Raw genomic sequence first — 27,609 nt, 5'->3', positions numbered from 1 at the left:
CTTCCACCGCTTGGATGCCATGTTGTGAACGGATTGTGATATTATAACCACATGACGCAAACATGCAGATTTGTAGAAAATACAACCTGCTAGAAACTACCCCCACCTGTGACAATTTTATTGCCGTCTGGATGCGGGAGTTAGATTATGAAAGAGACGTGAAAGAAAATGATCTGTCCCCCTGATAAACTAATGCAATCCAAACAGGACTATAGGAAAATAATTAACGACGCAGTGGCATCATACCACAAAGTTGGTTATTTTCCAAAAACACAATCGCAAGGCGTTTTAATTCTTCTTATACCACAGCAATTTGCCAAAGAATTTGGATTTGTTAATGAAAGACATGTCACACTTTTTAAACCGTTCACAGTTACGTGATGTTGTGGAACAGCTGAGAGACAAGTTAGTTCCTGTTATCACTATAAAGCTTCTCTTGTTTTCTCTCCCTCTCTCTCAAAGTTAATAAGACCAAAAAGACACACAGAAACAAAGACTTTCCTGTTGCGTAAAAATTACTGGCTGACCCTGGAGACTACTTCCATAAATGTTAAATAAACATCTCAAAGAAAGCTTCACCATATGAACAACGAGATGTTTTTCCCTATTATAAATAACAGCCTTTGTTTGTTAATAATCTTAGATTAAAGTGGAGAGTCCTCTGAGTGCAAGTTGTTACAATAGACCGAATAACTTGAATTTGAAAAAGCATAATATAATCCCGTGACTTGGATTACAGCCAGAACTACTGTCAGAGGCCTTCTGTTATAGAAAACTAACCAACATCCTCTGACCAGTCAGATTTGAGAATTCAACAGTGCTGTGGTATTATAATATAAAGGATTATAATGAAAAATGTGAACGAAAAAGATGTTTTGATGTGAAATTATTTAAAAAAAAAAAAAAAAAGGGAACAAAACGTGCTGAGTAATCCTACACTTTAAATTTAGCTCTCAACATTTATGCTTTCACCATGGAGTCCTAGTATACACAGTTCAGTAGATAAATCTCTCTGATGGTCTTGCAAAAGAAGACAAACACTCAGTGGCAGACCCACACCAGCAGGAAAATCTAGCAATAACAATATGCTGTATTGACTTCACAGCCTTCCAGCCATTCAAACACAACTCTGAGCTCACCTGTGACTCCGACTGCTTTACAGCATGGCATAAAATCAGATCTACCGCAGAGCCACAGAGCCAGAACTGCCTCAATATCAATTCTATGATAATTACATACACACCCACAAGTCAGTCTGCTGTTCCAAGGACTCTAGACTCATTCAGCAAGGCCTGGGGGCAGAGAGCCAAACAGAACAGGCTGATGAATTAGAGAGAGAGAGAGAGAGAGAGAGAGAGAAAAAAGAAAAGAAAGCAAGCCTGAACTATATGAGAGAGGGGGAGGGAAGAGAGAGAGGAGATAAGCAGCATGACAGCTTAAGAAAGACAAATGTTCAAGAGAGGGTGAGAAACATACAGGTAAATCAAAGAAAAATATGATCAAATTGTGTTGGTAAGGTGTTGGGCCACCATGAGCTGCCACAACAGCTTCAGCACATCTACACATCGATTCTACAAATCTTGGAAAGTCCTCTAAAAGATTTTCCCTCAAATGGTGTTTTCATGAGAGCGCTGTCGCTCCAAAATCTCCCATAGGCATTTAACGGAGTTGAGATCTGATAACTGAAGACCATAGCACATGATTGACTTCCTTTTCATCCTCATAAAACCATTCAGTGAGCCCTCATGCCCTGTAGATAGGGGCAGGGTCATCCTGGAAGAGGCCACACCCATCAGGATAGAAATATTTCATGGGATAAAGGAGATCAGTGAGAAGAACTGTGTACTGATTTCCCCGCCCCCAAACTACAGCAGTAAAAATGTCTATATTTGGCGGCAAATCCGGGCCAGAAATCCGAGCACATTATTGAAGCTCACACACGTGTTTTTGACGTTTGCGTGTGCTGTGAATTACAACCGTGGGAGGAAAATAGATGTTCACTCGTGGAAAGGGGAGGCCAAATCTCTATGCTCTGCTCGCATGAACTTTTTTTTTTGTCAGCAGTCGACGGGCCTAACTGGCTTGCCTGTAGCCTCAAATATCACTGGCTAACTAATTTTTCTGGAAATCATTTCTGATTGGCTGCCTGCCACTGTGGCGAAGCATTAGCGAAGTTACCTGCTCTTTCATGACAGACACGACTTCATCCATGGACTCTCTTCATACGAGTCATTTATTTTTTCATTTGTCGATGGTTTTCGATTGATACCCTTGCAACATACTACACTATGCAGTATAATATAGGCAAATAAGGGTATCTAAAAAGAAAAAGTTCACAAGAGCAGAGCGTAGAGATTTTTCCTTGCGCGTGCAAGGGTTTAAAATAAGTGCGCGAGTTCTCCCCTTTCTGCGCGTGAACCTCTATTTTCCTCTCGTGGTTGCAATTTACCGCGTACAAGTTTCAATAATTTGAGGGTTAGTAACGCGCTTGGATTTTTGGCACGGATTGGTCGCCATACCTACACAGCATAACGAACCCACCAGTTACAGACACACTATATGACCATCACACCCATGCACAGAGCTCTGAACTCAACCTGTCTGAACAGCTTTGGGATTAACTGGAATGCTGACTGCACCCCAGGCCTCCTCACCTGACAACAGTGTCTGACCTCACTAATCCCCATAACCACGCTCCAAAATCTAGTGGAAAGTCTTCCCAGAAGAGTGGGGAAATCTGAAACGGGATGGTCAAAAAGCACATACACATACATATTTTGCAATATAGTGTACAATTACACTCACCAAGCACTTTATTAGGAACACTTGTACACCTACTCATTCATGCAATTATCTAAATCACCCAATCATATAGCAGCAGCGCAACGCATATACGAGCCAGCAGCTTTGGGTAATGTTCACATCGACCATCAGAATGGAAAAAAAAAAAAAGTGATCTCCGTGATTTTGACCTTGGCATGATTGTTGGTGCCAGATGGGCTAGTTTGAGTACTGCTGATCTCCTGGGATTTTCACGCACAACAGTCTCTAGAGTTTACTCAGAAAGCAGTTCTGCGGATGGAAACGTCTTGTTGATGAGAGTGGTCAGAGGAGAATGGCCAGACTGGTTCGAGGTGACAGAAAGGCAACAGTAACTCATAACCACAGAAAAACATCTCAGAATGCACACCACGTCGGACCTTGAGGTGGATGGGCTACAACAGCAGAAGACCACATCGGGTTCCACTCCTGTCGGCCAAGAACAGAAAGCTGAGGCTACAGTGGGCACAGGCTACCAAAACTGTACAGGTTTCATGAACATGACGATGAGTCCAATGTTCTTCAGTGGCCTTCCCAGCCATTGGATCTGACTCCAAAAGGACACCTTCGGTATGTAGTAGAACAGGACATTCACAGCATGAAAGTGCACCTGAAAAATCTGCAGGAATTCCGTGATGCAGTCATATCCACATGGACCAGATTCTCAAAAGAAAATCTTGTGGAATCCATGCCATGAAGAACTGAGGTTGTGTTGAGTGCAAAGGGAGGCCCTACCCAATATTGATATAGCGTTCCTAATAAATTGCTCAGTGAGTGTGTTACTGTCAGCATTGTGTTTAAAGTGCAGTAGTATATTTACACAGTGCTATAGAATGTAGTATCCATAAGTGCTCACAAACATTTTGACACGTAGTGCATCTACAATATATCGAAGGTGATAATGAACTAAACGCTTTGCATCAGATGAATCCCGTACAGAAAAGAATCTACACAAATCAGCTGCCACTTCAGATCAAAGGAGCAGGAAAATCTTTGAACTGCTCGTCACATAAGAACCCAACCATACTGTGACCCTACACATATGGTTGGGGGGAACATGAGTCTCCTGTTACTGAAATATGACTGGCAAGCATAGAGTGTTATGCATGCAGTCAGTGTTAATCCTATACCGCTTATGCAGAGAGAAATGCATTTTTACCTTCTGGAAAAGACAGCATGAAGGCATTAGACTAGCTTAAAAAAGAAAAAGAAAAAAAGAAAAGAAAAAGAGGCTTACTCAGAGTCGATCTGTAAAGCACTGGCTCACAGAGGCTGGAAGCTTTCAGCTGAGAGACATAAAACTGAAATATGTACAGATTCAATATTTCTATACTACACTCTAGCGTGCAGCTGCATGTGTAATGCAGAGAAAGATAATGCTGGATACTTTGTCTGTATTTCCCCAACACTCACATTATAAAGGGTGCAATTATAAAATCCGAGCTCTTATTGCAGAGGACGCACGTACAGTACACAGTAGACACACCAATAACCCCCACACACACACGGTATGAAGATAAAAATACATTTAAAAACGGACAGACACACATGGCGTAGTTTTGATGTTTGCACTAAGCAGATGCACCTCACACAGAAATGACTGAGCATGCAAGAAGATTTCAGATTACATACCAGATTAGTGCAGAGCCCCAAAACTAAACCCTTCACAGATTAGCCAAGTCTGTGTGTACAGTGCAGTCGAAAGGCTTTGCTAGAAGCTGAAGAATCTCCATTGTAACATCAGCATCCTGTTAACAGGGGAAAAAATAAACTGATTTAACTTCAGAAGCCAGAACACACACACAAACACACACAAAACTTTACTCAACTTTATCTGAGGCCAAACTGTGTGTTTGTGTGATAGACTGAACTTTATATGTTATATTAATCAATGATCCAAAACTGTGACATTTCCTAATACATAATTCTGAAAAAAAAACACCATTTCTCTATCTGAAATATGTTCCTCTTTTGCATGTATTACAACCACAAGTAAAGTTCTAGCCTTTAAAAAAAAATTAAAATAAAATAAAAAATAGCTTACTCCCATAAGTGAAAAACGAGAAAAAAATTTAAATATTCCATTTCAAGTCCACTGAGAGACGCCTCGTTTACCTCTAGATTTGTCATCTAATCTACTTACGTTAAACAACATTCCTGACATTTTATAATGGGAAATGAGTTCTCATTCTGATGATCAGCATCAGTCTCTGTCTCATCCCCGAGCTAAAAGTCACTCGCTCGCTGCATTTAAACACGAGTCTCGTCACAGTCTCTTCACTCACTTGATCTCTGTTCACCTTCCTGATTAATTCAGTCGGTTCTGTTCTGAACTGATTAGGCACATGTCCATTTCGTTATGGCATTTAGTTATCCAACAATTTACCTCATTCACTGCATGAGAAACGAACACTTAACGAGCAAGGGTTAAGACCTCTTTAGGCTGACTGATCGTATTTAGCCGTGCATTAAACTGACTCCTGACTAAACATGACTTTACAGCCAAGGCAAGGTCACAAAATAACAAAATGTAAATTCCACATATTTACGTTTTCTTAAAATAAACATGTGAATGTACTGTATATTTTTGGGCCTTTTTTTTGGAGCCATTTAGCAAAGTCTGACAGGTTTTCAAGTTCGCTTTATTTTCACATTTTTCCATAATAACAATAATTTTTCCATAATTATTCTTATTTCCAGAGGTTTGTCACACACACACACGTCATTATAAATTTAAGGAACTGGTAGTGATACAACTAGTCGTTTTTTATAGAAATCAAAAAGCTGATGATATTGTGCATATGTGAATATAAAATAATGCTTTATACCTGTGGCTGCCATTATAATGACTTCTTTAATCAGCCTGTGGGATCTCACTTTTCTTAAAAGATGTTATATTCTTTCTCCTCTTGAAAATGCTTTCCCAGGTAGCATTGTGAAGTCAAAGTTTTACCACAAAGAATTAGTAAATACTCGAGTCCCTCTTCTAAAATATCCCTTCTTCATTTAGCGATTTATGAAGCATTTAATCTGACTATCTGATGGAGGGTCACTGTTGCGCACGCTATGACTAAATAGGACAAGCGGAAGCAGTCAAACATCTTTAGTCGCGAGGCGACATGTGCATAGAAAATCTTGTACATGTGTATAAAGTGACCGGACTAAAATGAACAGACTGACCACCGAGTTGGGTGAAAAACAGCAGGTAATTCAGCCTGTAATTTTCTCAGAGGGTGACGGAGAAAGACAACAACATGGCAGATCTGGATGGAAATAAAACCACAGAGCAGCACCTGTAAATTTTATCCGGTCCGGATACAAGACAGCCACGTAGGGAGAGGTGTCACTTAGGTGAGAGAAAATGTATTACACAAGTCAGATGGAATGTATAGTGCAAATTGAGGAATACAACAAACATTTTTTTTAAAAACCCTAACAAATATTAAGGTAGTGTATTGCTTATAAATGACAAAATACAGAAGAACACAGTGACACCTTGGATGCATTGCTTCAGTCACCTTCACAAGGACACAGACAGAGTCTACTTAACTCTCCCCTGTAGATTGCTGCTTTTTCTGCATGTGAGCGGAGTGAGTAGAACAACAGTCAGAGAGAGAGAGAGAGACAGAGAGATAGAGAGAATGAGTCACATCTTCCGGGTACACTGAATCTCAAGAAGCAAGTTATGTACCATAAAAGCGCAGAAGTGTTGCAGGTGTCAATAAACACAACAAGAACACTACTCCCTATTCACCAACTCAGGCTCCCTCCAGACTACAAACACACAAATTCAAATAAGGTGTGCTTCACTTCTATATGAGCCCAGTAAGTCCAATTTGTGTACAGGTGAGCTAATTAAGTGCTCTGAGGACAAAAGTGCTAACAGCATTTCCCCAAGAGAGCACAGAGTACACCATGTTAGTGAGAAACAGTCTAATCATGCAACGATTTCCAACGTGCACCATATATTACTAATTTGCTGCTAAAAAAGATGGACATGGACGGGGGGTAAAGGTCAAGGCAAAATACAAACACAGACATAGCGAACAGTCGAGTAACGTGATCTCACTCGGCTACAGCTGAAGCATTTGCATAGTAACAAATGCTGCAAATTACATGCCAGCAGCAGGCTATAATAAAATACAAGCCCGTCATTACACTACCTGGAATTTGTGCTCTTGTGAAGTAATGAACCAACCCAAAAGCCACCTCTTTCTCTCCAGTCATATTTGACAGCCATGCAGAGCAAAATGCTAATTCCATGCCTGAGAACTACTGTTACTCTTTCAAGTAGTATCGGAACAATCAAACAACTCAACGCTTATGACAATGAACTGCTATCAGATTAAGATCACTTGCCCAGCGCAGCACCGTCCCCCCTGTCGTTTTGCTTTTTTATAGTGATAAAAATAATTTATTTCAGTTAGAGAACGGACACTACAATTAGAAACTGAACGTGTCTGCTCAATTTAGCACGAGCCGAATGAGTCAGAGTCGCAGCGTAGATCAGATTTCATTCATCACGTGACGAGAGTGAAGCAAGCTCACTGACCAAGACCATGGCAGAAGATTTGGTATCAAAAGTTCTATGTTTAATATAAGTGAGTTCGTCATTTTATTGTTTTGTTGTTGTTTTTCATTCAGAATCATAATGAACCCACTATTCAAGCGATTACTGCCCCTGAATTGCCGCTAATTCAAAAGCTAAAGTAAAATGCGTCGATTAATCGGTGGGAAAATTTCCTCACCTTCACATCCCTACTCGACTGCAGAGGTATTTATTTCTATTGTTTAAAATTCAATTGGTAAATCAGAGTACAGCGTCTTATTGCAGAACAAAATTAAACACCAATGGGAATTTTCACCGTGTATAAACCAAGATATTATAAGCTTTACAGATCCAGTGATGCTGAACTGGCTTCAATTCCAGGTATTTATAACCCCATGTTTCTAACCGCTGGCACAAGGAGGAACACATTGCAAACTGGATGATTATTTGATGGAGCAGATATTTTTTTTATTTTTGGTTTAAATCATCCTTATATATCCACATGTTATGACAAGAAACAAAATTTTGTTAAACCCACTGGTAAATAAATGTTGGACCGCCAAAATTCCAAATTGGGAAAGCTTATGACAATCAAAGCTGTTTCATTTCATATGTAAAAAAAATCTCCTTTGTCTCTCATGCACATTTTACAGTACTTCAACAAAATGTTGAGAAAGATAATAGAAGAAATTCAACATCATTTGGAAAGGATTTTTTTTTCCATTTGAGAGCAGAAAAAAGGATTGTGGGTTTATTAACAGATGATATGATCAGCCTTCAACAACATCCGCCACACAGAAGTGACAGCCGCTAAGGCCTGTTACACACATTCTACCTCTCTGTGGTGTCTAGAAGAGTCTGTCCACTTGGTGGCCATATCGGAAACGCTCCCAGGCAGTTATTTTCAGTCATATAAGACCAGGCTCCTATTTACACTAATGAGGAGAGACCCATATACCAGAAACGGTTCGGCAATATGATTTGAAAAGGCAAAAACTGAGTCAACACTAACACGACTGAATCAAATAACCCAATGCACAATGTTCTCGAAATAGAGGCATCATTTATTCTACAAAGGCTGACTCAGAAATAAGTGTTTATTAACTGTGCGGTGGAGTCCTTCAAATGTGGTGTGCATGCAGAAACAGGCAAAACTGTGTAAAATACAGTTTGATGTGATTGTTACACAGTACAAAGCTGACATAGCTCCACTACAGGCAACTGTTTCAAATTTAAACCCAATACAACTCTCTCTCTCTCTCTCTCTCAAAGCATGAACGCTACGAGAACTGAAAAGATGGTATCCAGACTCTAATAACATGTTGTACATGCTGGCACAGTTGAGGGATTGTGACCAAAATCCCCATCTAATCACTCAAAACGTTCTACACATAGTCTCCAATTTAAAGTGTTTCTCAGGGTCTCGTTAGATACTACCTTGCTGACTGAAGTGTTTTTGTTGAATGATTGTGTTACTTCAATAAGAGCAGGTCACGTGCGCCAAACAATGTTTACAGACAGAAAAGGAAATATGACAGCAGTCCTCTCCAATTCAGTTTTGCCCTGTTTAACACTCAACATTTTTGTCCCAGGCACTCAACAGAATTCCCCCCTACCCTGTTATGATTTATTAACTGTTTACGGAGTAAAGCTATACAGTGCTTCTTTCAAGACTTTGTGTGGGGGGGGGGGGAGACAACCTAATACTGAGCTGTAAGCCTTGATGCTAGGTCTTGGCTCTGTATGCCTGTTTATGTAGGAGGAAATGATTGGGATATCATTAAAAGATTATATGACAAAGTCAAGAGGAGCTAATCAGAGTGAAAACATGCACCAGCTAGAGCACATAAGAGCATGAGAGAGAGAAAAAAAATCATCTGTCCATCTGGTTTCCAAGTCAAACTGTAAACGTTTATTGATTTCATACACAGTGGCATTAAACAGACTGGCAAGCTAAGTCTCAAATTAAAAAAGTTTGTATTTATTAACTAAGCAGACGCTTTAATCCAAAGCGGCTTACAAATGAGGAAATGCATACAAAGCGATAAATCAAGCAAGAGAATACAAGTAGTGCTACCGTACAAGATTTTTAATTTAGTGCAAGAGGAACAAAGTGCACAGAGTAGAGATGGGGGGGTATTGGGGGCAGGTTGGCGGTTGCGGGGGAATTAGTGGTTAGTTAAGTGTTCACAGAAGAGGTGGGTCTTCGGCCATTTTTTTGACGGAGAGTGATCGCACTCTGTGACGGAAAGTGATAATACTCGGTACATGAGAATGCGATTTGAGACACAGCGTTAGTTTGTTTATGCAGTCGGGGACACAGTGTGACTTGGCGCTATAGCGCCTCCACCGAGTGGCCATCTTGTGTACGCATAGTTAACAGCAAGTATAAAATCAGCCTTAAACCATTTAATGTGGAACTATAGAGCTCATACACAGAATGTTACACATGCACATATGAAGTCCTGAAACAAGTCCAACTTGATGCTGTTACTAGTTGAGTTGCGGGGGATCAGTGACTAACGGGACACGGCACTGTGGAAATCACCTGCGTGACTCCGTACCCTTGACCCAACTGTTGACATTAAAGGAGCAATCCCACCCTGAATGACCAACATGTTAATCTTTATAATCAACATGTGGTGTCCAAGATTAATATATACTTTTGGAGATTAAACTTCTTTCATTAACATGTTGGTCCAACACTACCACTGGCCACTGCAGCGGCGCTTTAGTCCTTTATTCTGTCCCGCTCTATAACCTCTTCATCTGTACACTCTGCTCAAACAGATCAGCTTCCAAAGCTTCAACTTTCATGCTAACAGCCCCATCAATGCCGACATCTTGTAGCTCTGTAACTAGCAGAGCCAAGTCACTGCTGCACTGCAGTCTGGGGACTGAGAGTCCACCGTTTGCAGTCTCCACTACTTCCACATTGAATTTCTCATTAATATGATCTTGAGCCTGAACCACAAAATGCTAAAAGTGCTTATCTTGTTTTTAGGAGCTCACAGCAAAATCCGACCATTATAAATTGTTTTAGATTTCTGAAATTGTTTCTCCTATTAAACACCGTTGGGGCTGCGCCAACAACGTCCCCCTGTGACATCAGCACAGCCACAAAGTTCTCACGGGAATAACGAAAACACAGCCAACAAATCAGTACCAGAACCGCTCGACATATCACAGATTTTTCAATATAAACATGTGCGTCAGGGCGGACTTGTCCTTTAAAGCCTCGAGTGTTTGGATGAATGGTTCCTAAAACGTGATCCGACCAAACAAGCCATAATTATAAATAATCAGAACCTTATCTAAAACACACACTTTTGAAAAAATGCTGCAGAGTAAGTCAATTAGGTTTGAACGCTTAATCTGCAGATGACAGGACTAAGCAGCTGCACCACTCAGAGGCTCGCTTTGGGTCACTTTTTGTTTGAATAGTGTTGGTTTTCAATTTCTTCTGTGCTGTTTTAAAAGCAAATTTATGCTTTACGTCTATTAGGAAACAAGCAGCACCGCTGTCACTAACAGCTGCTTCATCATCACGTACAGCCTCACGTTTTTCTTGGTACACTTGGATGGAACAGGATGAAAAGCAAACAAACATAATATAGCTTTTTTAAATTACTTTTGTGCAAAGATAGCAGCGTGAAAGAGCTTTATCTTTATCCAGTTGTGATCCTAGTTCACAAAAGAAAAAACGCAAATAAAACTCAGTTGGTTCAAACATTTGCACACGTAATTTTTAGTCACAAATGCGATGGAAACGCATTTACAACATTACAACACTGCCATATCTTAGTTAATCATTTAAAAAAGCCAGGCTCACTAACAGAAAATGAAATTTACAGACAGCTTTGGGGCTTTTTTTTTTGGAAATTGAAGCCATGCCTGTAGCTGAAAGTACTGCTCGGTCTGTCTGTGGGAAGCTCTCTCAAATAGCATGGTCACTTAAGTGCCGCAGATAAGCGGAGACGAGCCGGCATATTCAAATCCTCCAGAGAGTCTGATAAACACTTGGCTGAAGACAATATGACTTTCCTGAGTAACGCTGTTGTGCTAGAAACAGACAATACAGAGCTTCCTTAGTATCTGCAAATGTGGAAACAATCACAAAGTCCCTGAACAGACTTCTTACATCATAACACAAAACAGCATTTAAAGGAGTCATATCATGATTTTTAATGCTTTCCTTTTGTTTGAGAGTGTAATGTACCCGTTTGTGCATGTATAAGCTCTGCAAAGTCCCAAAAACTCAGTCTCCCCCTGCCTTAAACCTAAAACCTGCCTAAAACGCCTCGATCGAAGTCCAGATTTACTTCCGTAACATGTTTATGTCACAGTGTGCACTATCAGCATAAATCCGCCCAAAGGCAGCCACGAAGAAAGAAGGCGAGGCTTCAGTAAATACAGGGGCCATGTTGTGGAGACGCTGTGTTTTGGTGTGAAAGCAAAACCTCTTTGTTTAGCCTTCCGAAAATGGACAAAATCAGTGGTTACCGTTTATTTAGGACAGTGTTCCTGGGCAGTACAATCCGAACGTTTGCTTGTGCACAGCGTGTTTTACGGAGGACAGCTTCCTGAACCTGGGAAAGTATAAGGCAGGGTACACACAAAGGCTACTCCTGAAAAATGGGAAACGATTCCCAACCTGTAAATGTGTTTGATTATTTTATGAGGTATCTGCTATTGACTGTTCAAATGAGGAGATTTGTGTTAAAGTTTGCTACGTTGCCGCAGTTTTGTAAGTGTTTGTTTGTATGTTGGTGGTCTGACAGACGTCGATCGTAGCTACTGCTGTGATTGTATCTTGAAACAGTTTATATCAATCGAATCACAAGAATCTTAGCTTTCCAAAGATGTATCGCATGAGTACCTACGTACACACAGGAGCTGTGTACAGAATAGTTAGTCCCGCAGGCGGGGTCGGAATTTACATCGTATCTTATAGGTCAGAGAGTTACAAAATAAAAACTTATCCCTGTGAAACTTTCTGCTCAAGTCGTGTTTGCAAAGTTGGTTCCGCTCGATCATCCGCATTTTCTGAATCTGACTCGGGCTCGAACTAAAACGGTAAAACCGATGACAGGTTTAGGAGCTTAGAATTGCTTTAGAAGCCTTGGAGGCTAAAGCTAAGCCAAGGGGCGTTACATTTCCGACACACGCAAGGCTTTCGGCCAATCACAACGCAACGGGTCAGCCGGCCAATCAGAGCACTCTGGGCTTTTCGGAAGGAGGGGTTTTGGAGAAATCTGAGCATTTCAGGCAGCCAGGGAATAGAGGTACTGCAATAATGTAGTGTTTGACAAATAATGCGTTTTTTGAACATTAAAGCATGTAAGCCTATTTCATTACACCCAATAAACAAAATAATTAACATTTAAAAACCATGAAATCACTCCTTTAATAACAGACCTCTTCACTGGATTTCTCTTTAAATCTGTGAATTCAGTCAGAAATCTACTAATCATTCCTCTATGAGCAAAATCACACAAGAGAAAGCCTTTATTTTTTCCTGTAGTCCTATCTGAAAAAACTGGAACACGCTGCATGCCGGACAGAAATGGTCAGACGTGAGAAACATAAGAAACTGGTTGAAACCTCTGCTTCACAAAAGGTACACAAACGAATGTGCACACACATGTACACGCACCATTAGCTCATGTGCAGTAGATGCAAACCAGACCCGACTGAGCTCTGAACTATAATCTCCAGCAAAATCAACCTGAACAGATTAAATTAGGGATTTAAAAACAGCACATCACTCTCTTTATCCTAATGAAATAAATTCAACGTTAGCCAGACCACCCTTTTTTGCCTGCATGGAAGACAGCCAAATAATCAGCAGACACTATATGGCCAAAAGTTTGTGGACACCTCACCATCACACCTATATGTGCTTTTTGAACATCCCATTCCAGATTTAAATCTCCCTTTGCTGTTAAAGTAACCTAAAAACTATCCTAAATTAACCTGTGCACAAAGCAAGGTCCATGAAGACGTGCTGGAACACGTTTGGTCCTCTTTGTCCCACTGAAAGGGAACAGTAACGCAACAGGGAAAGAAAAAAAAAAAAAAGACATCCTATAGAATTGTGTTTGGGGAAGAACCACGTAATGGGTGTGATGGTCGGGTCACAAACCTTCAGCCACACAGTATTTTGGCCATCTGCTCATGTTTGCAAGGATGACTGCTATAAAAGCTTAACAAACATGAAGCAATTAAGAAAATACCTAGTGCTAAGGTCTGCTTTCATCTCATTTATCATCATTTATTCAAAAACTAATATTTTTCTGCATCTTGTCGTTATTAATAAACTAACCTTTGCACCATCTAAAGGAAGAGCAAAAAATCCCCCCCGCTTTTCATTATTCACAGTTTCAAAATTTTCATCAAAGAGCTGGATGTAAACCTTCATCGTGACTGACAGAAGACAGGAATATTGCATTTAAACGAGCTTAACGTTTAAATTTAAATGAGTCATTCAAGTTACTTTGTTTATTTCTTTATACAGGGTTAAAGCAGGGCACTTACACAGTGATAGGGCATATACTAAGGTAATGTTTTTTTTTCCCCCCCATCCTTCCTCACAGTGCCAACAGACATCATACACGCAACAAAATTCCAACAGCACAGCTGCCCTCGACATGCTTTCCATTCAACGTGAAACAGTCAAGCCACTGCACGCTGGGAAAAGAAACTGCTGCTTCATGGTAGACACTTAAACGTATAAGTTTGATCATTTTCATTTTACTACAAGAAATAGGAAATAAAGAATAAAAAGGACATGATGTTTCTATTCTTAATTGTCCTACTGTAATCTTGGTTCTGGAGCTGGTTTACTACTTCTGTCTGTTTCAGATTCGCAATGTTACGAATCCTTATACGACTGGATAAAACAGTCGTCATTATTTAGCTACCAAAAAGATTTTGATAGTTCGCCAAATTTCGGAAGTATGTTTTTTTTGCTTCAGCCCCAAAATATGTCATTAACATTAAAATAGGGCTGCAACTAACGATTATTTTCAGAATCAATTAATCAGCTAATTATTATTTGGTTTTTATTAATCGATTTATCTGAATTTTTTTCTACCAAATTTTCAATACTATTTTTTGTTTATTTGAAATAAAATCCATAAACCGACTGTTATAAATATAAACAGACTAAAATGTTACTTTACATGAGTAACAGTTACTCACTGCCTTTAGTCATATTTGTTTTACTTGTTTGCTTTGATCGTAGCGTTTTAATTACACATTACAGATCTTACTTGCGCTCCCACTGTTTATCGCCGCGTCTACATCGCGAGTGAGTAGCAACTCGGCCTCGTTACTAATCGATCGCTACCGTTCTAATAAGTGACAGAATTTACACTGCAAGCGCGCTAATACAGCATATAATACCAATAAACTTGAATTAAACTAAACCTTTTAAACAACTCGCACCAGTTTCCCCAACCCCTTGCACACAGTGGAGCATTTTGGATAAACAGAAGTTTGTGCTCGTGCATCACTGTCGTGCTCCACTGTGTAAAGTTCACAGGTTACAATATTCTTCCCTGTATTTTTAATATAAAATGCTCGGACGCCTTAGAGGACTTGGGTCACACGCTTTTTCCGGCTGTGACTTGATTACGCCTCCGTCTGATGGTGAATGAGATCATGTTGGGTATAAAAGGTAACGCTGACAAACAGTAAACTGAAGAAATTCATTTTCGTTGACTCGGGGTATTGTGCTAAAGCTAGCGGCGTTGCATTACGTGCACTTGACATCATGTGCCAATGAAAGTAACGGCTTCTACGTCCAGTTATTTAAAAAAAAAAAAAAAAAAAAAAAACGCTGGTGTTCCATTTTGATACAACCCTTCTGAAAAAAGTCATACACTAGTCGGTAGAGTACATCGCATAGTGTAAGTGCATAGTGTGCAATACATCATTTGGCTTACTGTGCAGCTTACTGTAAAGCAAATGGAAGGTCCGCTCTCTGCAAGGCCAAGCATGTTTCAGTTTTTAAATATGCGACTCCACTACTACTATGAGTATGCGAAATATTGAATATTTTAGTGAATAAATGATTCATAGCCAAAAGGTTGGGATCGTACTATTCACTAACCAGGAGGAGTTACCTTTCTACAAAGCTACAACTACAGAACAGTGGCAAAGTGATTTAAGGTATATTACGGCTGTAGTTTCTGCTTATAGTCCAAAAACACACGGTCAAGTGAAACAAGCTGCCTCAGAAGCTACCAGACCTTGTTAAGCAGATAACCCACCTCTGTTTAATGCACATGTTCCAATCACTTTCAGGCAAATATCAGGCCGCTGTAAGCAATTTACTGTAGAGACAGCATGCCTGCGCAAGATCCGATAAGACGCAGATATCAATTTCTGCCTTCCAGAATGAATTCACTTAGCTAATTCGTTTTGCAGGAAGATGCATCAGGTAAACCGCAACTGCAGGTTGTGATAACAAAACCAGGGCAAGTCGTGGTAAAGCACAAACTTAAAGGAACAGGTCAACAGTTTGGGGAAAAAGGCATCCCATTCAGGGTCTATCCTGAGTGCCTCACAATCCATGTACCCAGAGTGCCTTGCGCAATCCATCCAGGCTCTGGATCCACCACGACCCTGATCGGCAGTTACTGAAAGCGAGTGATCAAGACTGAGGTTAGAGTGGGGGGGAAAAAAACATTCCTACAACCCGGCTGAAAACAGATTCCCTTTAAATCTCTGCAGGATTTATAATTTAATGCCTGGCTATTGGAGAAAAAGAAAAAAAATCCTAATGAATGATGATGCAACAATTCAGAAGAACACGCTTCTGAATCCCACTACCTGCTGCATTACACACATCAGGAGAGGCACATTTGGACTGATGGCAGATCAGCTGATTAATTTCAGAGAAGAGACAATCAAGCGAAATAAAGTAAAGCACAATGCAGTAATATAACCGACCTACTTAAACATAGAGAAAGAAAAAATACAGACGCTAGACTCAAATAACTGCTTTTATCTCAACACAATGCGAGCTCACAGCCGAAACATTCACAAGGAGAGGAAAAGAACTACGGCTAACCAAGTATTCCCTCCACAGGAAATCATACACTCATTCCTTTTCCATAGTCTGTATACATGCCCTTAACTAACTAGCTGGCCATACATCATTACATTACATTAACTACCACTTCTTTAGCCCAGTCAGGTGTCCAGGTGACAAAAAAACATGACACTGGGCCAAACCCTGGAGCTTTTACTTGCCCAGTGGGCTAGCGAATGAATTTATCGAGACTGTGAGGTAAAGCTGAAAGTACACCGAGCAGAGTAAAGAATTAGTTCATGAACAAGGCTTAAACATGAAGCCATCAGGTCTTCAAAGAGGAAGAATGATGCACTTTGCAAGCAGCCTGCTCTTTCATCATAAAATATTCTTTTTTCCCCCCACCTCTTTCATCTCTCATTTATAGCTAATTGAATGAGTGGGCTGGAGTCAAGAGTCCCACAACCCAGCCCACTCATTCAAAGCTGGAGCTCTCCTCCACGGCAAGCCTTCGTTCGCATGTTGTATAAGAAGCTGCCATGAGACAAGACACATGCAGCATGTGATTTCTACTGCCTCATCAAACGCCTCTGAACAGACACCGCTGCATTCAAAATACAGCATTTTCAGCGCCATGAATAACAGGTTAATCTCCAGTAGGCTGGCCAGGGCAAACTCAACTATTGGAATACTACTTAATTTCATATGCATCCAGAGGCTAATTTACAGTTCTAACATCCTAAATTCTACTTTTATTTATTTACATTTACACTGAAATTGTTACAAGGTTGCATTTTCTCCTTGACTCCGTTCGCAACATTTCAAAGCATACCAAAATGTGTTTATGCAAGTCACGTGAGTAAACTGTCTCTCATTGGTCAGTGTGAGCCTGTTTATGCTCCAGGGTTCCGCTCATAGCGGGTCATCCATCAAGATGAATAGGAAGCAGATGTGTGAGCTTATTGTGACTTTCTTTTTAGCTATAGTTATTGTAATTTATCTAACTTAAAATGTTCCACAGAGCGATTAAAGCCCATCTCCTCGAGACCCTTGCTAAACACTTCAGAAATATGCTCGTCAGACCAAATTTCAACGAGGCATTTTACCTCGTCTTTGGTCCAAGTTAAACCGTGATTCATGTTGTGAGTCATTAGCAAAAACATATACATTTTACGTAACAGTTCCCATCATGCACTGCTATACAGGTTAGTTCGTTGGTCAGCTGTTTCAGAATTGCTCCAGAGTTTGTTTGCAATCGGACCAATTTTTTGGTGAGGATCCGAGGGCGATTGTTGTGTTCATATGTCTAAACAAACCGAACCAAGGGAGAAGACGCACTGGATCCTGAAACAAATGCTCAAAACGAGCCAGGTGTAAACAGCCTCCAAGTATACTGAAACTGGCCTTTCATAAAGGACATGGTGAGCTCGGAATAAATTAATATATACACACACACACACAAGTTTATGAAGACTTCAATAAAAGAAAATTTATTCCTTTAAATGTGAGTAAAACAGGACAGTTTTTCCAGGATCCTGGGTAGTGAAAGAAAATAATTGGTGTGTAAATTAACAAAAAAATTATTCATTATTATAATAAAGTTTATAATAAGATGTCAGCTCCTTATAATCTGTCTTTAAAATAAGTGTGTAAATCATGTAAGTATTTATTCCAATCCAATACAAAAAATATGCACAATCCTACAGAATATTTAGATGAAGATGTTTTGGAAATTAATGCATATTTTTAAAAATGTGTTATTGTGTTACAGGCTATTTTCATCCTTAGATATGACTCAGAATTTTGCAAGAATGAAGACTGAGATTCAGTGGCATGGAAGGGTAGTCAGTTGATCACATTAGTTCTATAAAGTCTGAAGAAAAAAAAAAAAAAAAAAGACTCCGTGCAGGGTGCAGATACTGCAGCTGGATGAATGCCAACCAACAAAAGTGGTCACATTTTTCCAGTCTGCCACCTTCGCCTCGTTTTGATTCAGGAATCCAGCTTCGAATATCGACCAGAATCCAAGCACTCAAACAATATTAAAGAAGAGAACTGGGTCGGAGAAAAACCATCCACACACACAGCTGGCTAAATTTCAAAAACCAAGCCATGAGGCGCTCTGTCTTACTGAGATCAAGGCACATCTCCATCTGAAAGGGAAGTGTCCAGTGACAGCTCCTCGGCCAAAGCGTGACAGGAAGGCAATCCTGATTACATAGTACCTTCCACTGCATCAGAAAGCGGATACACAATGTGCTCTCAGCCATGACTCATTTGATTTACAGAGATAAAGTTTGTGAAAAAGTAACAGAGGAGAACGGTGTGTATATTCTAAACCGGGAAGAACGCCTAAAATTGTTCAGAAAATACGCTACAACTATTTACATGCAAAATAGTTACATTTTGATACAAACATTTATTTTTACTTTATTGTCACGTTTATGCTATTGTATAATGACGAGCTTCATTTATCAAGCTCGATATGAACAGATTTACTCATGAATTAGCATTCATAGAAAAAAATGTGATATACCTGAAAATTCCATAAGTTCGGAAAAACGTCCGTATTCTACCACTGAGCGTGTATAAATGTACACATAATAAGACTAAATAATGTAAACCTCAGCTTGATCAACTTCAGATCATAATTAGAGCAGCAACAACTAATCGATAAAATCGATTATGAAAATCTTTATTAGTCGGTCTGTGCACTGCACGGGGTACGTTTACCTTTACTTCTGTTCCGAAAACACGCATCGGAGAGTAAATACTAAAGTTGTGTCCCAAATGAAGTACTGTACACTTACACTATGCACTATATGCTCTACCGTCTAGCTTGTGCATTTTAGAAAGGTAATATCGTCTCAAATATAACACTAGCGGGTTTTCTTTACTAACCGGAAGTATAAGCCGCTTCCTAGTCGACGGCGCACGACGTCATACGCACGTAATGTGACGCCGCTAGCTTTAGCCTAATACCCAGAGTCACCGAAATTGACTTTCAGTTGACTGCTTATGTCAGCGTTACCATATTTTATATATATATATATATATATATATGAAAGTTTGCCCCCCCCCGTCCGATTAATCGAAAAACAAATCAACCAACTAATCGATTATGAAAGTCGTTAGTTGCAGCCCTACTCATAATTTACATGGATACTGCACTTTTATATCTAGAACATACTGTCGAGTTTAAATTGTTTATTTCTATTATTTTATTATAAGCCATAAATAAACTCATCTGACAAGGATTTAACCCTTACTTTCCATTAATGATATTATATATTATTAAACTTTTTATTGGTATAAAAGTGAAGCAAAATAACTTCCACTCCGGTCATTCAGCCAGTACCCTGATCACTCGTTTCGTGCTCCCAGCTGTCTGTGCTCTTGACCTTTTATGGAGTTTTGTGGGCGTCCCTACATATAAATGAGCTGTTTCGGGAACACACTTTGCACTAGGGGTGATCAACATACTCACACAAGCACAAAGAAAAATCAGCCTTTACAAAACTTTTGTTCTGGAAATCCTGCGGAATATTTTTGTTCGGTTTACACACAACTTGACTAAGAGAGAAAATGAGGCCCAATCATTGCATGTTGTTATGGCCATGAGAATAAGCTTTTTAGCTGCATTTAGAACTTGAATGGACACTGACCTTGCCCGTAATCAATACTAAAGACTTCAGTGTTTACTTCAAGGTTCTTACATCAGTGCATAGTAGTCTTGCATACAAATCAGATCGGTGCCTTGCCCAGTGGCCACTTTGCTGAAACAGTGCCAATTAATGGTTGAACTCCATTTAAAATGCTAAGAGGCACATTGGTTTTGTTTCGTGGTTTGTATTTATCAGAATGTAACTGCACGTCATGACTCCATAAATATCCAAAGCACCAGAACAAACTGTACCACAAACAATTGCGTTTCCTTCGAGTTGAGACGATGCTTCCACCTTATCTGTTTCCATTTCCTTCCTCAAGTTGCTGTGAGCGTGCACTGAAATTTAACCTTCATCAACAACGCAGTTCTATAAAGAGTAAGCAGCTTTTATTGTGATCTTAAGCACCAGCTCAATGGCAAGCATATCAGATCATTGCAGCGTTACATAATGACTTCCAACCATTAACAAATCAAAGCATTACAATTACATCCCAGATCCGATTTTTCTACATCCCCATTGCAACCTAGTCTAAACAGTCCAACACCATTTGCATCTACATCCTACTATGAATCCGTTTATTACAAATGAAGTTCAATCATAACTTAACGCCGACATACACACAGTACTGGCAGGGCAGAGACTAAATCTATTATAAGCTCCTTACTGCCTAGGAAATATTCATAATCTCACTTCCTATCAGTGCTCCAAGCCAGATTTTTAATTATCCAGTATTTCCCACAATTAATTTGTCCATTTTGGCAATATTTAAATCTTCAAGTTAAAAAACTAACAGCATAAACCCACATTGAGAGAATAATTCTTCTTCTAATTAGGACTGAAACATCAGGTATTTCAGTAAATCAATAAATCTATCAATAGTTTCAATTAATCACTCGGTTCACGACACACTGCAATAGACTTCTGTGTTTTCATATATATACGAGAAGTGCGCATACTTATTTTGGCAACATTAATCCACGTTCAACACTAATACACTAATGCTAACCAGTGACGAACCCGAATACTCTTAAATGTAATATTAAGTGTATAGTAGAGGTAAGTCATGTCTGTAGCTGTGAGCTTGTCAATAAACATAGATAATTTAACGATCATCTTAACATTTTAACAAGCAAGCTTACTAGCCTACACTCGTTTCACCCTTTTCAAAGGGGGCATGATGTTGCAAACATATTACACCACAACTATATGAGAACATCAGCAATAAATACAGTTACAGCACTGCACAGCCATAAGCATTTACAATATGACGAATACGTTCATTTTAATCAAGATTAGTGATCAATAAAAAGATTGAGCTAATGTTAAAAAGGGCTAATATATTTATGATGCACACTTAGAAAGCAAGTACAAATGGGCAGGTTATGTGCTTGGGCAGTTTCTGCTGGACAGCAAACTTTAGTGATGATAGTAAACAGTAAATGTGTTTCAGTGAAACTGTCTAAACGACCCCCGGCACCAGTACCACATAAACATGATGCATGCCATTCTAAACAATCCAGACTTTGGACAAGGAAAAAAGTTACAAGGCTTTAAATCAGAACAAATGCTCCTACTAAAACGTTAATGTACCATCATAGATCACACTGTCTAAGTGGGGTTTTATCCGCCTCCACGGATCCGCTGATGGTTTCAAAGCCTGAGAGTTCTGTTATTAAGGTGGCCATTTAGTAAACGATGTCAATTAAACATTTCAGTCACAGTGTCCTATCAAAACAGTAATTCTGCTAAAAGGCCATTGTGTCTTTCTTAAATGAGCAACAGATCGATTATGAAAATTCTCATGGAGAACTTTATGCTGAAGACATCAATTAATGGTTGCAGACCCAGAACACCACACCAGCCAAACACAGCTGGTGAGGAAAAGAGTGCGTGCCTCTCAGGCTCCGGCTACATTTCAGCATTTACACAGAATATGCTTAATATTTCCTGTAGTGGGAAGAAACCAACATTTTTAAGGGACTACATTTCTGGCACATGGCTCCTTGGTATGAGACTCAGGACACGAATTCAGATGTGTAATTGTACTTTAACATGGCATCGTGGTGATAACTTACTGCGTAGAAGGACGATTATCCAACACAAGTGAACATGTAGCTCTATGCATTAGGTTATTATGGAATTCGGTTAAGTCATGCAGTTCATTTAGATGGTGTACACACTGGGCACGTTTGCTGTGGTCCGAATATAAATACAATTGTCCCCCCCACAGCACTTAATTCTATCAAACCCCAGCGCATTTGCATTCATCTTACATCATCACAAACGTCATCGGCTAAAACCCATGCAAGTTACCATATATGCGTATGATCATCGGGTGTCCACAAACTTTTGGCCATATATTGAATTGTAAGGTTGAACTAAAACAGACACAGACCTAACGTCAACATCACCCTGAGGATCTAGGCTAAATCATGTAAGCTTCATAAATAACCAACACACATGTGCGCGCACACACACACACACACACACATATATATCTGCAAAACATGTAGTTGGTGGCTGCACTCTGCAACACATCAGCTACACAGTGTAAAGGAATCATATGGATTTGTCCTCCACCGAAGCTCATTTTCTCAATCATCTTCAGAGCAGACTACTGACAGCATATTATCACCGCAGACTCATTTCATTCTGTGCATTTTTTATAGCAATTAACCACCAGCACTATGTTAACTATGCTTAAGTGACAGTGACAGAAAACTGAAAGCTCCACACACACACAAACACACACACACACACACACACACACACACACAGTGGTGTAGCCTGGAACTAATTTTAAGATGAGGAAATGTACTAAATTGGCAAGTGTGATGCTCTCAGGCATTTTGTTTGGATGTCAGACAGTAGTAGCATTAAATCTGTTATTTAATCATTTAACGCATGATCTATCATCAACCATATTAATAAGTTTGAATCAAAATAGCTTTACAACAGTTCCATTAATGATTAAAATAAGATGCCATTGGGAAATGACAAAACCAGATCTACTCTACTGTATTTCTTGCTTCAGTAAACTTCCAGTACTCCCCCCCAATATTAGGCAGTATGTAGCTGCCTAATATCTTTCTAACAGAAACGGAAAATACATGATTCTGATCAATTAATCCTATTACTCACCACTGCAGCTGGTGAAACTGAAATGTCTATATAATCACTGTCTATATAATTAGCAGTATGTGTGTTATGCTAACCATCCAATAAGCACTTACTGTAACTATTGTAGCTGAAAATTTTCAGGAGGGGGTCAAATCCAAAATCCAATTTTATTATTATTTTTTTTCTTAATATATAATTTTATATTTTAAGTTTACACTTGTATATTCTGGAGGGAAAAAAAAATAAAGAATTTTTAAGAATAAAAGTTAAACCATACACAAGCTTCTATGAATGGAAATCCATCCATCTTCATACCGCTTATCAGACAGGGTCATGGGGAACCTGGAGGTGTGAGGCGAACATGCTAACCACTAAGCCACCTTGTGCATGATGTTATTGTTAAATTGCATTTTAGGACATCTCGCTCACTCTCGCTCCATTCTTCAAAATGTTGGTTAAAGTTTAATCATCTTATATCATTCTATGTCATTTCAGCACACAGTGTTCAGTTAAACCAGGATACATTTAGTTCTTAAAGCCTGCTACATTATTAATAAATTCAGAATCCACGTCTGTGACAGCTTTCGTGATTTTGTCAGTGCTTCCCGCATTGCAGAATTCACTGGATACTAAAACGAAACTGTCGGTCTCTGTCTCAGACGTAGAGAGACACGCAGACAGACGCACAGACAGACGACAGGCACAAATGACGCACCTGAAGGATACTTGGCAACAGAGCACAAGATGCTCACAGCAGAAGCTGTTTATCGGAGACATGCAAGTAAATGTATTAAGATGTAAGTGCATAGAAATGCATTTAACAAGTACACTGACAACCTGAAGTGTGAAAACACAATTACTGAAAAAAGGTCTGAACTTTGTTAACAAGACACCTTTACTAGAATCTGCTTATGGAGTGCAAGTGGAACCGGTCTTATTTATACCTCACACATCTAGTGTCTGGTGTTCCCTTTGTTATTGAGGTGTGTGGTGTCATCATGCCAAGATCTAAAGAGTTCGGTAGGACCTTCAGAAAAACGGGTGTGGATGCCTACGAGTCTGGCAAGGGATTTAAAAACATCTCCAAAAATATTTTAAATACATCATTACACTGTAAGGAAAATAAAATACAAGTGGCGCAAATTTAAAATGACTGCTAACTTGTCCATGGCTGGCCGTCCCAGTAAATTCCACCCAAGAGCAGACCATCTGATGCAAAAAAGAAGTCTCCAATAACCCCAAAATTTCATCACAGGATCTGCTAGTAAGTCTTGCATCTGTTTGTGTCAAAGTGCTTCTACAATCAGAACGATCAGAGATTGCACAAATTTGACCTGCATGGGAGGTGTGCCATGAAAAAGCATTTGCAAGACTACAATTTGTCAATGAGCATATATTAAAAGACCAGGCCTGGAATAATGTCCTCTGGACAGATGAATCAAAGATAAAGTTGTTTGGCCACAGTAACTGCAGACATGTTTGGCACACACCAAAGACAGCTTTTCAGGAGAAGCACCTCATACCAACTGTGAAGTGTTGGAATGTTGTGGTTTGGAGTTGCTTCACTGCCTCAGGGACTGGACAGCTTGCACTCATTGATTCAACTATGAATTCTGTATCATATCAAAGAGTGCTTGAAGATAACGTGAGGCCATCTGTGCAAAAGTTGAAACGAAAGTGGACCTTTCAACAGGATATTGATTCTAAGCACACTAGCAAATCCCCCTATGGGGGATCCATAAAGGTACATCTTATCTTAAGACATGGCTCAAAAATGGACTCCCCGTCTATGGGGGCTGCCCCGGGCGTGCTAAACCAGGGCCTGCAGAGGTTCCTTCTTCAGTTCCTTCCTGTTCTCCTCCTGTCCCGCGAGTGCCGTTGAGTTGAATTTAAGAGATGAGTGCCCCAGGCATCAGTAATGCTTTAGTAGAACAAACTCATTGTTATGAGGCTTCCACTAAGTGCACAGAAACCACTGATGATGATTATGAGATGCAAAGGTGGAGAACAGTGGGGGGGTCTGTCGTGGCATCTTTTTTGGCATTTTTCCTGGTGGGAGTGCTTGTCTGCACCTTCACGGCGCTGGACTACTTTCTGTGCTGGTGCTGGCACTGGCGGCTGGCTTGGGGGTGTATGGGTAGAGATGAATATCTTATGTCTGTTCTGGTGTGTATTGTCTGTATTTCTATATCTGCATTTTTTTTTTTTAAAGTACTCTTGGGTACCCCAAGTATTGTTATTGCTGTTATCGCTATTGTTGATGATGTTTTTTGGTGTTTCTTTTGTTGTTGAAATTGTTGATATTGTTGTTGATGTTGCTACAATAAAAAAATACAAAATTTTAAAAGAATGGCTCAAAAAGAAGAACTGGAGGGTTAGGATTAAAGGGGGCAATGTTAGCTTCTGAGGCCAAGGGTGTACTTACTTTTTCCACAGAAGAATATCACACACATTTATATTTCTGCTGACTAAACCATTGAAAAAGGTAGTTTTCCTTGTGGTTTTGTTCACGTATATCAACTTCATTAATAGACACTGTTTCAAAGATGATCAAATGTTCGCTTGTCCAAATATGTCAAAAAACCAAACAATTTCCATGGGGTGTGCTTATTTTTTTCACATAACAGTGCCAAGATTTTAATCATGTAGCATGCACAAACATCTAGAGACTTTAGGAAAACCATGCAAAGCCAATCAAACCAAAAAGCAGGAAAGATCAGCACTTGGAATGTTTTATAAACTGTTCAGGGATTTTTAATGCTCGTCTAGGCCCGTCATCAGGGTCTGAAATTAACTTTTTCTTCCACCAGCCACAGTGGCTGGTCATTTTTTTTTTTTTTTTTTTTTTTTTACCTGCCCCTCAGAATTTCTACCAGCCACCTCACAAGAACAGAAACTAACAACACTGTTTTAAATTATATATATATATATATATATATATATATATATATATATATATATATATATATATATATATATATATAAAAAACAAAGATTTTTTTCTTCATTATAATAATAAAAAAGTCACTGTGGCAGCGAGGGCGTGGTTGAGCGTCGGCTGTGGATGCAGAGGACGCAGGTAACGCGCGATGATCCTCACCTGCGTGTAATTAGTGAAAGTTGATTTGTTTGTGTCTCTTTGTGCTTTCATCTTCCTCATTCCCTACCCGAACCTGGGAAGTGATAAACTCCTCTGCACACACGCATTCATTCAATTTAAATTCATTTAAAACACTCAAATATTCAATCGTACATAAGAACACATCAATCCTTTCCTTTTACACGCTAATAACTGTTTTCACAAGTTGTTAGGTGGGAGTTATTTTAAGAGCGCAACTGACAATTAGCCAATTTCACATTTCAGGGTGTTTGGTTTTTCTTCACTTCTACTTTCACAGTGAGGTTTAACGTTTGTACAGCCAGTGGAAATCACAAACTTTGAGGGAGGACCGGGTACAACTAAATTATGCAAATTTACATATCTATTTTTGTATGCCCTACTTGTGCGAGAAATGTACCAGATGAGTGGTAGATGACCAGCCAATTTTACATGCCACTGCCAACAATTCACCCGCATCTCCTTATCTTGTATAGACATGACCTTGATCATTTTCGCTGACCTCGATATTTAAAAGTTCAGAATTAAAAGTTCATTGCTCTTTGAAAGGTTGTACTTGCATTATTATGCTATTATATCAGTTTCATAAAATCACTTTTTTTTATCACAATTTGTCATCCAACAAAAGTAGTTATCACGACACACCTCGTATCAGACCTCGTCTCCCCTCCCTTCCCCACACACTGAGCCTCGCTCTCCTTTTCAAGGATACACTCTAATGCCAAACGAATGAAGATAACTCCTCTGGAGAAAACAACTCTTAATTATAGAGCAGTTATCTTTGACATCTATGGCAGGATTTCTCTGCTATGACAAAACTAATTCGGTCTTCCCCTGCTAATTATTCGCGATGAGATATCGTACACATACATGACAGATGTGCTTTGGCTTTGACGAGTGAACCAATTGAGAAAAATTATAAACACAAAGAAAAGATAACGTAGCGCACAGCATCTGCATAGAAGGCTTCCATAATACTTCAAACCTCTTGAAATAAGACCCATGAGCTATCTGTTAATAATATGATTAATTATAGTAGGCAATACACCTAAAATAAAGCAATGGGGCACAGGACATGTACAGTACTTGCACTATGTGCAAACTGGTCACAAAACAAAACCACCATATTCAGTATAAAGATAAAAATATTCATGTTTTTTTTTTATAAACTCATTATTTCTCTCTGCTCTGAACACACAGGTTATATTTCTGCGATACATACATGCGGCATGTTTGTTGACTGGTTCAGACAGCTCGATATGCATCATTACTTAATTACATAATAAGCATCCTG

At 39.4% G+C, this 27,609-nt stretch overlaps 1 protein-coding gene across 9 annotated transcripts in view; it reads right to left on the bottom strand.

Moving 5' to 3' along the window:
- The window catches only part of ndst2a (N-deacetylase/N-sulfotransferase (heparan glucosaminyl) 2a), a 137,179-nt gene that overhangs the window by 103,966 nt on the left and 5,604 nt on the right, over window positions 1-27,609 (bottom strand). For 7 of the 9 annotated variants that reach the window (XM_053621751.1, XM_053621740.1, XM_053621744.1 and 4 more), the window contains exon 2: window positions 4,453-4,568. The exons of 1 other annotated variant lie outside the window; for it this stretch is intronic. The gene's annotated coding sequence lies outside the window, so the exon portion shown is untranslated. Of the gene's footprint in view, window positions 1-4,452; window positions 5,300-27,609 lie in introns of those variants that run through there. One more of the 9 variants, XM_053621746.1, reaches the window with a different exon arrangement.

This window comes from Ictalurus furcatus, chromosome 3, assembly GCF_023375685.1.
Source record: "Ictalurus furcatus strain D&B chromosome 3, Billie_1.0, whole genome shotgun sequence".
Lineage (NCBI taxonomy): Eukaryota > Metazoa > Chordata > Actinopteri > Siluriformes > Ictaluridae > Ictalurus > Ictalurus furcatus.
Note: the sequence above shows the minus strand (reverse complement) of the source record. Positions and strands in the feature narration are given on the sequence as shown.